At 38.6% G+C, this 14,778-nt stretch overlaps 2 protein-coding genes across 7 annotated transcripts in view; both read right to left on the minus strand.

Annotated features, from left to right (window-relative positions):
• TMTC2 (transmembrane O-mannosyltransferase targeting cadherins 2) overlaps positions 1 to 14,778 on the minus strand; it is a 481,539-nt gene that overhangs the window by 444,471 nt on the left and 22,290 nt on the right. The window lies entirely within an intron of this gene.
• METTL25 (methyltransferase like 25) overlaps positions 1 to 14,778 on the minus strand; it is a 348,849-nt gene that overhangs the window by 235,837 nt on the left and 98,234 nt on the right. The gene's annotated exons all lie outside the window — the stretch shown is intronic.

Below are 14,778 nucleotides of genomic sequence, written 5' to 3' on the forward strand. Positions count from 1 at the left end.
GGCAGACACACCTTGGAAGGCTGAGGGAAGGACTAGAGAGAAACAATGCTGACATTGTTGGAATTGCTAGATCCAGCCCTGCCTGAATCTAGTCTTACATCTGGATTTTTCACTTAGGTGAGATAATAAATATGTCCCCCTTTAAAAAGCCAATGGGAGTTGCATTTTATGTCATTTGTAACCAAAGAACTCCTGATACATTTTTTTTTTCTTTCTGTCTATTATCTGTTAATGTTTCTAAAAGTTCTGCCTTCTAATTTCATTTCACTCTAAGTCAGAGCTGCCCCTGGTGGGCTATGTTCTGATTCTGGCTTATAGCTACATACACACACACACACACACACACACACACACACACACACACTACTGCCTTACACTGGGCACATGTCCCTTTGTTTACTCACCTGTCTGGTTTCCCTGGGTTTTTGGGTTTGTGATCCTGATCTACAGCATGGTAGATAAGAGGTATGAAGAAGAGGAGGGAGTTCAGGCTTGTTTCCATGTAGAATAAGAAAATAATGACCCCTATAGGATATCTTCACTACTTTAGAGTAATCTCTATTTGTCTTTCTCAAAGTATTCAGTGAATTGCCAGCCCTACAGGGAGTCCTTAATAAAAAGATTAATTAAAAAATTAAAAATTCCTTTTCCAAAGTCTGTGAAATGCAAAGCTAGTTAAAATAAGAAGTCTTAAAGTTATTTTCTCTCTGCTTAATTTGATACATTATATATGCATAAAAACCCATCTCATAATTGAATGATACTTTAATGAACGTGCTAATGGTGGCATAAAGCTTTTTAAATTCAAAAAGATCTAAAAATATCTCTCCATTCTTATCTCTAACACATTCTACTTTATATAAATCCAGCTTGACTGAGTCTAAATGACACTCAGTGGCACACTTTAGTTCTTTACAAAAGGCTGCACTAACAAGCAAATGTAATCGCAAGATGCTATCAGCCCTTCCAAGCAGGAGAAAGAAATCAGTCCTAGGCTGGAGACATGTCTGGGAGGATTGCTTGCCCTAAGTCAAAGAGGACAGGGATATTTTCTAAGCGAGTCTGATTTCTGTCCTGGTAAATGACCAGGCACCCTGACCCTTGGTGGATTACAACTGGCAGTTATAAAAAGCAGCATTATACAGATAAGAGCTTTTATTTCTAAAATAAAAATCCATCATACTGAAAATAGGGGTATTTGAATAATATATTTATCTAGAAAGTATCTTTAATATATACACTCTACATTATGTGTGAAAGTGTACTTTCATAAGTATTTCTATAAATATTTTATAAACATTATTCATGTATCATGTTCTTATAAGAAAGATATGTTTATTTCTTTGTGTTAAGATTCAAGGTCAAGATTAAGGTTAAGGACATATAAATTCTGTTCAGTGTTCAAAATCTAATCATTTCATTGATCAGTTTGAATATGGAGTTGGACATGAGAAAGGGGAAAAGTGAAGTCAAAGGCTGCTGAATCCTAATAATAGCTGCCATCACTGAGTACTTACTGTATGGCAGCAGGGTATCGAAAATGCTCTATTTCTTATGGAGCCCTTCCAAAACACCCTTATCCTTTCCTTGCCCAAGGACTCTAGAAGAGTTTTAATTGTTGATTTATGGGCATGTGGTCTTTGTCAGGAATCCTGCCCCAGAGATCAAGAGGAAGATATTCATGAGGAGAATGCAAGTAGGAGATGTTGTTATGCACTAGCCTGTGCAGTCGCATGCTCCTTTCTCTAGTGTTTCCATGTAGTTAAGTCTAACGCAAACACTGCAGGCCAGGTGAGCCTCACTAATTTATATGCTGCCTTTGTGCAAATTAGGAAAAGGACTCCTCTCTGGGCAGGCAGGCCAGGCAGGGCTGGCCACAGGAACATGAGTTGTATTTCCACCAACACTAACTCACTTTGTCAGGCACCCTTGTGCAGAACACAACCTAGCATACCATTTCCTGTGTCTCGGCTGAGGAAAAATACAGGGAAAATGAGGATAATCCAACAAAGCTGAAGCAGGGGCCCCTGAGGTCATGATGGTAGTGGCACAATGAGTCATCGTGACCTTCGAGAGAAGCTGAATCACAAGGTCAGTCTACGGATCTGTGACCCCTGTTCATGTAGAGATTGTTTTTCATTTGAGAGACTTGGGAAGCCCAAATTTACTTTTATCAACGAAGTTATAGGGGTCGTTTAGTTACAGAGACTGTCTTTTAGAAGAAAAGGATCTCAAATAGATTAGAAGTAAACTACAGGGATATGAAAAAGCAAAGAGACTGTCAACTGGTTAACTACAAACTATGGAAGTTTGCACCATGATCTACTTGGAACGCTTCCTAGAGAAGAGGTGATTCAAAGAGTCAAAGAAGCAGAAATAGTAAGATCAGTGTGAGGAAATTTTGACCAGGTACATTGAAGACAACTGGAAATAGTACAGTGGACAAGGATATTCAGACAAAAGAGATTAAGTGATATGGGAGCACTGAATACAAACAACTTGAAATAAATTTATGCTAATGATGTCTATCCATCAAGTCCCATCTTGATTACGTGCTGTTTGGTTTTTACCAAATAATTTGCCCTCTCTGAGCTTTTGTTTATTGACCTATAAAAGAATACTGAGGATTAAAAGAAACATAAGAACAACATCCACCCACTTCTGATGATTAAATCAAACGAGGTGTATTGAAGTGCTTTGTAACCTGTGATGCACTATGTCAAGTGGTATATCTTTTTATAATTTATCATTTATTTAAACAGCCTCTGCCCATAAGGCAATATGTCAGATCCTGAAGGATGTCAACTGCCAACTCTCTCAAAAAACCTAGGTAACCACCTGGATAACAAAGCAACATTGAGTCATTATGATATTATTATACTACTATTGTTATTGTATTATTACATTATACTATAGTAATATACTGCTAGTATATCACCTCGATGAAGTCTTAATAGGAACTCTGAAGGAAGAGGTCAGAGACAGATATTTATGGGGGTTAAAGTCTGGGCCCCTTGGTTTAATCCTGGTCTTTCAAGGCAGGGATCTGCTTGGGATTGGGAAAATTTCATGATACAAATAGTTTAAGATTGGTGGTCATAGACAGGTGAGGATATTGAAGTGATTTTTGATGAGTAAAAGATTATTTCATCAGCAAGCCGCTGGCCAGATGAGCAATCTCTTGTCCTAAGAAGGCAACTGGTGGAATAGTTTATTTTTCTGAATGAATTTTCTTTAAGTTCCTGAAGTAAGCTGGAGAGTAGCAGAATGTATGTCTACCAAAATATGCCTCTTTAGTATAATGATTATTTTGCACTGATCATTTTTAAGAAACTGCAGACACTGGAGAAGCCCTGAAAACAGAGTAGCAATTACCCTGCTCTGTAAGGAAAATCTCCATTTATAAAGGAAATTTATGTGAGAAGGGGGTCTATACCTGGAAAAGAGCTATTACCAGAGAGAATCTTTTTTACCTGACTTACCTGGAAAGCAGAATAACCTTTATTTATCTAACATTTGCTCCCTCCACCTTTCCGTGAATAGCCCTGCCCCCTTTGAAGCCTCAGTCCGCTACTTGCTGTCCCTTTCCTTTGCTCTAGAAGCCTCTGTTGCCTGCCTACGTTTTAAGTCTCGTATCTTTGTGGAGCTCCCTTATGTGTGTACATAATTAAAAAAATTGTTTTTTCTCTTGTTAATCTGACTTTTATTACAAGGGGATTCTCAGCCAAGAACTGTGAAGGATAGAAGGAAAATTAATTTTCCTCCTCTACAAAGCAATGAAGTAATCTGGTTTATAGCCTTATCTTCCCAGAAAAAAAAAAAAAAAAAAACAAAAAACCAGTAAAGTCATATTGACATAGGCAGTCTTAGTTCTGTTGCAATAAACCATCCAGGCCCAAGATGGAGCTGCTCCTGCCAAAGTGCCATGTCAGCAAATCAGAATTTATAAAACTTTTGGGGGGAGGGTAATAGCTCAGTGGTAAAGTGCATGCTTAGTATGCATGAGGTCCTGGGTTCAATTCCCAGCACCTCCCTTTAAAAACATTTTTTTTAAGTGGTTTAAAAAAATTTTTAGGTAACTTTTATGTTCTTGTAAATGTTCCACATGACCAGAAACACAGTCAGCCTGAAACTGAGCCCCTTAAAACTGAGTTGTCCTGCTAAGTTTGTGATTAATCTCTCCATCCAAAACTTTATTCCCTTTCTTGTCCTGCCCCTGTTCTCCTCAGGATTGAGGGGTATCAAAGAAAATGGGGCACTGAAACCGATCAGGACCTTGTGGGGCCTTCCCAGCTACAAAAACCCATCTGTGTCACCCCACTCCTCCATTTGTTTGTAGGAAGAGAAAAGGCCTCAGTCTCCTAAGCCTTCCCTGAGATGCAAAGAGCAGGCTCGAGCAGTTATGATTAGAAAAATAGAAGCCACAGGACTCCTAGTTCCCCCTGAAGGGATAAAGATAACAATCTGACACATTTTTGAGTGACTCTGCAGAAACTAAGACCCCCCCAGCCCCTGTCTGCAAGGGAGGATGATGACTATAAGCTAACCACAAGCGTCCTGGACTTTTTTGTTACCTTACCACCAACCAATCAAAAAAGGTCCACGAGCTGATCACACATCTGAAGACCCTCTCCCCTAGCACTGTCTTTAAAAACCCTTGCCTAACAGCCATTAGAAAGTTTGAGACTTGAGCATGAGCTGCCAGTTCTCCTTGGTTGTCACCTCGCAATCAACACTATACTTTCCTTCACCAGGACCCAGTGTCAGGAGACTGGCTTTGCTGCAAATCTGGAAAGTGGACCCAAGTTAAGTTCGGCATGAAACAAAATTCGTATTTTATGGCAAGACAAGAAAAAATTTAAACATAAAAAAGTCTTCTCTGTCCTTTGGCCTCCTCTCTCCCTGCATAGTGCATTGTGTATCTGCATCATGCATTGAGCAAATCTCCCATCAGCAGCCATACTGGCTCAACCATAAGGAGCAACATTCACCCAGCAGCAACAAGACAACTCCTTAAAAGATAACATTCCTTCTTGATCTTCTAAAGGTTCACATGACCCGCCAGGATGGCTTAGAGCTGAATCATGTAAACTGTCAATAATACGTCATTTGACTGATGTACAGCCTTCTGTCTCAAAAACCGTATATAACTGTGCCTTGATTTCTGACCAGCAGAACAGTTCTCTGAGCTTTCTTAGATGTTCTTCCTGGATTATAATCCTCAAATTTGGCTCCAATAAAATTTTCCATTTCTTTCTTAGATCAACTGATTAATGTTTCATTGACATAGGTAACAAGCCAATACCCAAATGCCAAGCTAACTGTGGGCTCTTTACTGATATCCTTGTTTCTTACGCATTTTTCCCCTCTTGCTTGTTCCTTATTCTTTCCTCTTTAAAAGCTTACTGCTTTCTCTCCTGCCTCCCTGTTTTCCTAGTGGAGACTGTCCATTCATGAAGTATTAAATAAAGTTTGTTTGTATCACCTAAATTGTCTTCTTTAATTATTTTTAATAGTTTTTAGTCTTAGGAGTAGTAGTCTTATTTTCAGGGATATATAAAGATATTTGGAAAGAAAGCCTGGTGCTGTGGAATAGGCTAGGATGTTGGACCTATTGATTTCTAGGTGTAGTTCTTGGAAAATTATTAAATTTCCTCATTTTTGAAAATTGAGACTAACTGTGTTAGTATGACAACTATTTCAGGTAATTCTTGTCCAGGAAGGTAAGAATGTACACTAACATATAATTTCACTTTTTGTTTTAGGAAAATCTTGCAAATTAGTTTTTCTGGGCACAGTTTGCTCATTCTGGCCAACAGTTCTTCTAACAGAACAACAGATTATTCATCTGAGCAAACAACTTACTTAATAGAAAACTTTACTATCAAGACTCCTTTAAAACCTTCATCATGCTGTGTCCTCTAATTTTGAACTATTGTGTCACAAACTGTGCCCAGTCCCAATAAATTTCCTCATAGGAAAGATCACATTCAACCACTTAATCTCAGATTCCATATCCTGTACATACCCTTCCCTGCTCTTTCAAGATGGTACCAAGACTTGTCAGAGTGGTGTGCCCCTTCCTGCAGTAAGGCTACTAAACTTAGCTTCACCTAATCAACAGAATTTTATAATGGTCTCTCTTGGGTTCCATAATTGACATCTTAAAAAAGGGAATGCTAACAAACACCTTCCAGGTAGGTTATAAGGATTAGAATACGTAGGTATGAAAGTCCTGAGTACAGTGTCTGGCATACGACAGGGGCTTCTTCAATGCTGGTCATTATTATTATAAGTTTCAGAAAGATTCCAACAAAGGTGCCCTTTCCCAAATATAAGGGTTGTATTTCTGAAAATCCCTTTGGTAGAATTAACAGATTTAAGAATATAAGAAGTTAGGAAAAGGAAGATAGGGTCTTGAGAGATTACATATGAACTTACGAAGTTCCCTAAAAATGTTTTACATTTCCCAAAATAAAACAATGATAATATATAATATGCACACTTAATTATGAGAATAATACTCATATTTGCATATTTTAAATACAATTAATTTCCAATTACCATTCCCAGTTGCCTAAAAGAAAACCAGATTTCCTTTCTCAGTTTCAAGGAGGTAACATTCATTTTACTTGGTTGAATACAATATGCCATTCAGAATTAGCCAAACTCAAGGTGAAGAACACAATCTTCCAGATTGCCAAGTCAGTCCAAAACTTGATACCAATGGCAAGTTTGGGGATTTCCCAAAACTATCATCAGCTTCCATAATTCACTAGAACGACTCACAGAATTTAGGGAAAGGCTATACTTGCAATTACAGTTTTATTATAGCCAAAGGATACAAATCAAAACTAGCCAAAGAAAGAGATGCACAGAGCTGAATCTGGGATTGGGAGGGCACTGAATGCAGAGCTTCTGTGTCCTCAGGGACACCTTACCCTTCCTGCACCAAGATGTGGTAATCCGTGCATGAAGTATTGCCAACCCAGGAAGCTCACTGGAGCCTCAGTTTCCAGATTTTTTTACTGACATTTTATTATGTAGGTATGATTGAAGTATTGCCCATGTGGTTATACTCAATATCTACTCCTTTCCCCTCCCCTGAGTTCAGGCTGATAACCATGACTCAAAGCCTCAATCCTCCTATCACATGGTTGGTGTCTGCATGTGGCCAGCCTCCATCCTGAGTCATCTTACTAGCAAACAATCTATCTAGGGGCCCTCCCAGAGTCATCTCATTACCTCATCACCATAAACTATCAGGTGTGGTCTGAGGCATCCACCATGAATAACAAAGATGCCTCTACTGCATGGGGAAACTCAGGGTTTAGAGTTTAGCTCCCAGGAGCAGGGACAAAAGCCACACTGTTCTCTGAGTAAAGTCAACTCTTCAATTACTTTAGACATTATTTCTAATTCTCAGTAGAATTACTGTGATAAAGTCACATTTTGATGGTTAAGAAACTGAATGCTTTACCTGATGTGAGACTGTAATTTAGCGTGTAGCTACAGCTACTTAGCTCTAACTAGAACCCTGACCTGTCCAGCTTCAAAAGATCGCACCCTTCCTACTACGTCTAGCTTCATTTCACTGTCCACAAATATAAACAGGCACCATACATGCCACTACAATCCCCACTCCAACACCTCCTATGACTGCTCATCCATCTAAATAGTCAATACTTTTCAGCTTTTTTTTCTTTTTAGGTAAAAATACCTAAGTTACACTCCTTAGATAAGAACTTGGAGTGATAGCAATACACTCTGTACGTTTTTATAGGTAAGGAAAGGTGGACATGTGGTAAAATTAAAGGAATTCATCTTTCAGTGTTCTTTGGTTGTAAGGAACAGAAAATACTTCTGGATAAGTTGCAAAAGGAAATTTCTTGGAAAGATTTGAAGTAATTCATAGAATTAAAGGAGAAGCCAAGGAACCAAGTATTACAGTTCCCTGGGCAGAGGGGCAACTGGCCTAGTTTGAGTTATGTTTCTTGTATCCTGACAGCCATAAGCAGCCGTCATGAAAAGGAAGAGGGGTAATACCCTGTAGAAAAATCAAAGTGCTGCTATTGTGAGGAGGACGAACGTATGCTTAAGAGATGGGGCGGGGAGAAAGAGATTCTCACACCAAGGGGAATTAGTCATGATGGAAATACATGCACACATATAAGTATAAGAGGGACATTAATTACAATCTCTACGAAAAGATTGAAGGACAAAAACAAGCCCTCGCTTATGTACACAGAAAAAATTAAAGACGAGACTCACAATATTAGGTTAGTGGTAGTGAAGAAATTTGCTTTAGATAAATCAAGTTCTGAATGACTAAAATATACCAAAAACTTGAACTGGTTTATCTGATTTTTTCCACTGTGCTTTACAGTGTAACATAGTGTCAGCAGTGATAGTGCCAAAAATAAGATGGCATCTAATCTACCTTGATAAAAACACAACCTACACAAAAGCAGGGTGCTTGCTGTGGGAACCACAGCTCTTGAGCTATAACCCCCTCAGTTTCCACTTCTACCAGGGTTGTTGTCCTATGCAATGGATTTACTGCAAAAATGTCTCAATTTCTACCCCTCTTTATGCCCTGCCAGTTTTTTTAAACCATTCTTTTAAATTGAAGTATAGTTAATTTACAATGTTCTGTTAGTTTCAGGTGTACAGCAAAGTGATTCAGTTATACATATATAGATTCTTTTTCAGATTCTTTTCCCTTATAGGTTATTACAAGATATTGAATATAGCTCCCTGTGCTATACAGTAGGACCTTGTTTATCTATTTTTATATACAGTAGTGTGTTTACATTAATCTCAAACTCCTAATTTATCCTTCTCCCCACCCCCTGCTTTCCCCTTTGGTAACCAGGTTTGTTTTCTATGTCTGTGAGTCTATTTCTGTTTTGTAAATAAGTTCATTTGCATCACTTTTTTTGATAACAAATATAAGTGATATCATTTACTTGTCTTTCTCTATCTGACTTACTTCACTTAATATGATAATCTCTAGGTCCATCCATGTAGCAAATGGCATTATTTCATTCATTTTAATAGCTGAATAATACTCCATTTTATATAGATATAAATCTATATACCACATTTCCTGTATCCATTCATCTGTCAGTGGGCATTTAGGTTGCTTCCATGTTTTGGCTATTCTAAGTTGTTCTGCTACGAACATTGGGGGTACATGTATCTTTTCAAATTAGAGTTTTCTCATGATATATGTCCAAGAGTGAGATTGATGGATCATATGGTAACTCTATTTTTAGTTTTTTAAAGAAACTCCATATTGTTCTGTATAGTGGCTGCACCAATTTACATTTCCACCAACAGTGTAGGAGGGTTCCTTTTTCTTCACACCTTCTGCAGCATTTATTATTCATGGACTGTTTAATGATGGCCATTCTGAATGGTGTGAGGTGATACCTCACTGTAGTTTTGATTTGCATTTCTCTAGTAATTAGTGATAAGGAACATCTTTTCATGTGCCTGTTGGCCATCTGTATGTCTTCTTTGGAGAACTGTCTAGGTCTTCTGTCCATTTTTCTTTAATTCTTTTTTTACTTTAAAAACATTTTTTATGTTGAGCAGTATGAGCTGTTTGTACATTCTGGAAGTTAAGCCTTTGTCAGTCATATCATTTGCAAATATTTTCTCCTAGTCTATAGGTTGTCTTTTTGTTTTGTTTACTGTGCAAAAGCTTTTAATTTTAATTAGGTCCCATTTGTTTATTTTAGTTTTTATTTCCATTACCCTAGGAGATGGATTCAAAAAAAATAGCTGGGACTTCTGCCTATGGTTTCTTCTAGGAGTTTTATCGTATCCGGTCTTATGTTTAGGTCTTTAATCCATTTTAAGTTTACTTTTGTATATAGTGTTAGAGAATGTTTTAATTTCATTCTTGTACATGTGGCTGTCCAGTTCTCCCATAACCACTTGTTGAAGAGACTGTCTTTTCTACAGATTCAATTCAATCTCTATCAAATTACCAGTGGCATTTTTCACAGAACTTGAATAAAACACTTTTAAAATGTGTATGGAAACACAAAAGACCCTGAATAGCCAAAACAATCTTGAGAAAGAAGAAAGCAGCTGGAGGAATCACACTCCCTGACTTCAGACTATACTACACAGCTACAATAATCAAAACAATGTAGTACTGGCACAAAAACAGACACATAGATCAATGGAACAGGATAGGAAGCCCAGAAATAAAACTACACACTTATGGTCAACTAATCTATGACAAAGGAGGCAAAAACATGTCCACCCAGTTTGAGATGCGACTTTCTAGTTCCTTCCATGAAGACCTGGAGTCTGTCTCCCAGACTTAGCTTTGGGCTAGCCTTGTGACTTGCTTTGTTTATAAGAACACTGGCATAAGCCAAGTAATTTGAGTTCTGAGCCTAGGCCTCAAGGGGCCTTGCATGCTTCTGCTTGCTCTCTTGGATTCATGCCACCATGGTGAGAACAAGCCCTGTAAGCCTGCTAAAGGGAAGCGAGAACACCTTGGAGGTGAGCAGAGCTACTCCTGCTGAGGCCATTCTAGAACAGCCAGCCCTTAGCTGGCTGCAGACACAAAAACCAGACCAGTCCAAAGAGGGAGGGTATAGTGCAAGTGGTAGATTGCATGCTTAGCATGCATGAGGTCCTGGGTTCAATCCCCAGTACTCCAGTTAAACATAAATAAATAAATAAACCTAATTACCCCCCCCAATAATAAAAATGAGTAAATAAAATTAAAAAAAAATACAGTTCAGGTTAGCTGAGCCCAGCCCAGCAGTATACCAGCCAAGCAGTTTCCTCCTAGGAAAAAATAAGTGTTTATTGTCATGTGTTTTTCCAAAGTGCTGTGTTCATTTTTAATGCAGCAGTATAGTGGCACTGGGTAACTGACGTACCCTCCTGCCGTCTCACGGCCACTGAGAAAAAGGAATCAGAGGCCAGTTCTGGTTTCTCCATGTCTCTTCTCACCAATACTCACAGATAAATCCAAAATGGAAATTGAATTATACTATTTAACCATCATGTTTTCATAAAACATTAAGAGGAACACAGGGAAACCAGAGCAACTAAAGTTATACATAACCACTGGCTAAATTTACTTGATCACTGTCAACTTTCCTTTACACTGTGTGGCTTCCTAGTTCCCGGCGCAGAGTCTACTTAAAATAAAATACCCATTAGTAACCATCTTAAAAACATACAGCTATAAGCACATTTTAAGAAAGCGGTTTTCGTTAAAAATTATTTGCTTATATGGTAAGTATAAAAACTCTCCCTTTCCAACCCAGACAACAAGCCAAAAGTATCTCCTCAAGCTTGGAAATTACTTTTCCTGAAATCAAAAAAACCATATGAAGTATATAGCTTGAAATCAGAGCTGAGAACTAGCACTTTAAGTTTTCCAAGTGATATTTATTAATATATAATGCACAGCGATGGGACATTCTGAACTCTATACACCTATATACTTCTGCCTTATGTGTATAGTTCTTGGATTCAGCTTCTTTTTTTAGGTTCCTTCTGAAGCAGAAGGTGTTCAGCACCTGTATTTATGGCAGAATCAAATTGCATCCTCACTGCTAAATCTTTGCTGTTTTTATTTGCCACAACTAAAGGTCTCAACAGAGATTTCTGAGCCTCTTCCATTCCCAGATCTCTCCCTCCTTTCTCCTATTTTACTTAAAATAAGTCAAGATAATTTTAAAAGCAAATGAATAACCACTCCTAAAGGAAGCAATCAGAGTGGACAGTTTCCCAGTGCTTTTTCCCTGAGGACTCCGTGGATGCTAGCTTTTCTCTTTACTCCACGTTATAGCAACTTCTTATAACAAGTTAATAAACAATCATCTGAAAGCAGATTATGTTCTGGATAGGCTAAAATGAAAGGAGTCAATTCCCTGAATATAAATAGATGACATTTTTCTCTTTGAATACTCTAATCACAAACTTTCTAATGATGGACTTTTCACTGTAGCTTAGCTCCCTTATCAAATAATTATTTTCCACCCATTACATGCAACAGCATTCCCAAAGGACTGCATGGGTTAATCCATGCTTAATAGACAGCTATTTTGTTTTGCTCACTTCCGTGTTTCAAAGAAGGTACAAGGATGCAAAATACATCCTGTACCCCAAAGTAAGGATGAAAAAGACTGGCTACTCCAGGTGGGGAGTGAGGGCAAAAGGTCAGGGTCTGAAATACTACAGACAGACAGGTGTTTCAAAGAGAAAACAATGGAGAAGTCCAAGGACAAATTGATAACTTGTTTTTTCAAGATGAAAATATGCCTCATGAACACCTGACGGGGGTTTGGGAGGATGGTAATGAAAAGGAGATATGCAGATTTTGTGTTGAAAAGGTGCTCTTGGCTGGAGGAGATCTTGCCTTGAGACAGTTGATACCCAAGGGTCTAGAATTGTGAAGTGGTAAAGGATATTTTCAAACAAGGCCTAAAAGAAGAAGAGAACAAAAAGAAGAAAATATCTAAGGTCAGTCAAAAAAAATCAACATCTTGGGAACAGCTGGAGAGCTGGACCTAAAAATACAGATTGAAAAGAAGAGACAAAAAAAGAAATACTGTCACCTGGGTCTGGCCTAGGTGGACGGCAAACATGGTCAAGTGTGTGAGTGAGTTAGAATGGTAGAGAAGCCAGCTGAAAAGAGACCTGTGGCCTTGTCTGAGTAGGATCAAGTGCGTATAGAAACCCAAAGGAAGGCTAATAAATCACGATCTGGACCCAGAACAAGGAATTAGAAGTTGAATGGGCTGTTTGAAATCCCAGAACTGCCTCTGCAGAGTAAAAGGGAGCAGATACAGAGCATATGAAATGATTTAATTGTGTGTCAAGAGACATGGCCTTAAGCAGCCTCGTGGCCTCGCATAATCACCCTTGGGTGTAGTCACTTCCCTTATACAATGAAAAGGTTGCATAAACTCATCCCTTAGATGTCAACTCTCATGCTCAAGGAATCTGACGCTTGTAAAACCCTGGTTGCATTTAGTCTGTAGACCTGTGTTTCCAAATGGGGGAGGGGGAATTTGGCCGTGTCTGGAGACATTTTTGGCTGTCACGACTTGGGGGGAATGCTACTGGCATATACTAGGTACAGGGCAGGGAGTCTGCTAAATATTCTATAGCAAACAGGACAGCCCCCACCTCCCCGCTCCCTCAACAAAGAATTATCTAACCCACAATGTCCATCGTGCTGAGGTTGAGAATCTCTGCTAAAGGCCGAAATTCCTTTGCATTCAATTCTTGTTTACTGATCAGTTAGTTCTTCAACTTCTCTAACTGGGGTAGAAAATATTGTTGTAAGCATTCCATTAGAGAGAAAAGGCATAAGCTGGGATCAGAGATTTCTGAAGGAAGAAAGCTTCCCCTTGAAAATACCCACTGATACGGCAAGAATGTTGTGACCACGTTTATCATAGAACAACAATGAAAAAATTTATGTGTGTCCATCATTCTCTACCGAGGCCTATTCAGCATTGTGAACAGATTTTGGGAGCCAGAAGAGGTGGATTCCAATGTATTTGGTCTAGTTCTGTCATTAGTTATCATTAGAGCAAGTCACTCAGTCACTGAGATGTAGTAATACAAAATTAATATCTGTTTTACCTTTCATCAGGGTTGCTATGAAAATCAAATGAAAGGAGATCTGAAAGTGATTTGAAAAAAGTGCTATAACTATATAAAAAGTGATTTATGCTTGTGTTTGACATTATTTAAAGCATATTCTCTAGGTAAATCTTGTAAAATATTAAATTGAGCTCAACAAAAATTTGAATTCCAATTTGAAGGGCATGGTAATAGATATTATCTATACTACAAACAGAAAATCAAGACAAGTAACTTTCTGTCCATTAAGTGTTCCAAGTCTATTTGGGAAAGGTTTCAGTTATCTATTAGCACAACAAACAATGACAAAAACCTAAACATCATACAGCATTAAATAGTCATTGCTCATGTGTCTAGGATCAGCTGAGGTCTAGCAGGGTGGCTCTGTCTTGGCTCATCTCACTCATGTGTATCTGAAGCTTGGGTAGCTGTCAGCTAACCTAGGGTACCTTGACTGGGGCAATGAGCTCTGTTCATGCGTCTCTCATCCTTATGTAGATTACTCTTGAGCATCTTCTCAAGTTCATAGTACAAGGCAAGCTTCTGCTTCCTTGTCTGCTCCCATCTCACTGGTCAAAGCATGTCATGTGGCTGAGCTCAGAGTCAAAGGGTGGGTGCAACATTTCATCCACTGTGAGTGGATACTGTAAAGTCACATGGCAAGGGATGTAGACAGAAGGAGTGGTCAAGATTTGGGCCAATGATGGAATCTACTGTAGGAAACAAATATACACAATGGACGATGAAGAGTCACATCTATACCCAATGGAGAGGGTTATACATCTCTGAGATTTTCTGCACTTTGAGTTGGATTAATTTACTGAATGTAACTCTGAGCTGACTTCCTTGAAGAGGTAATGATTTGTTTAACGTATAAGAAGAAGGGTCTACACAAATGTTTAGTGGTCAGAGGGATGGATGGTGGAAAAGACAGCTAACTGTGCATCAAAGCTGGTGCTTCCCTTTCTCTCTAGATCTATATGGAATCATATGACTCATTCTCACCAATGGAATATGAGCAGAAGTAACTGTGTCATCTCCAGGATAAGATAGTTAAGCATTCCCTATTCTTTCTTTCCCCTTCTCCTGCCTGGAGGCGAAGTATTTCAAGGCTCCAGGAGATGATGAAGTCACAAAATGGAC

The sequence above is a fragment of the Camelus ferus genome, chromosome 12, assembly GCF_009834535.1.
Source record: "Camelus ferus isolate YT-003-E chromosome 12, BCGSAC_Cfer_1.0, whole genome shotgun sequence".
NCBI lineage: Eukaryota > Metazoa > Chordata > Mammalia > Artiodactyla > Camelidae > Camelus > Camelus ferus.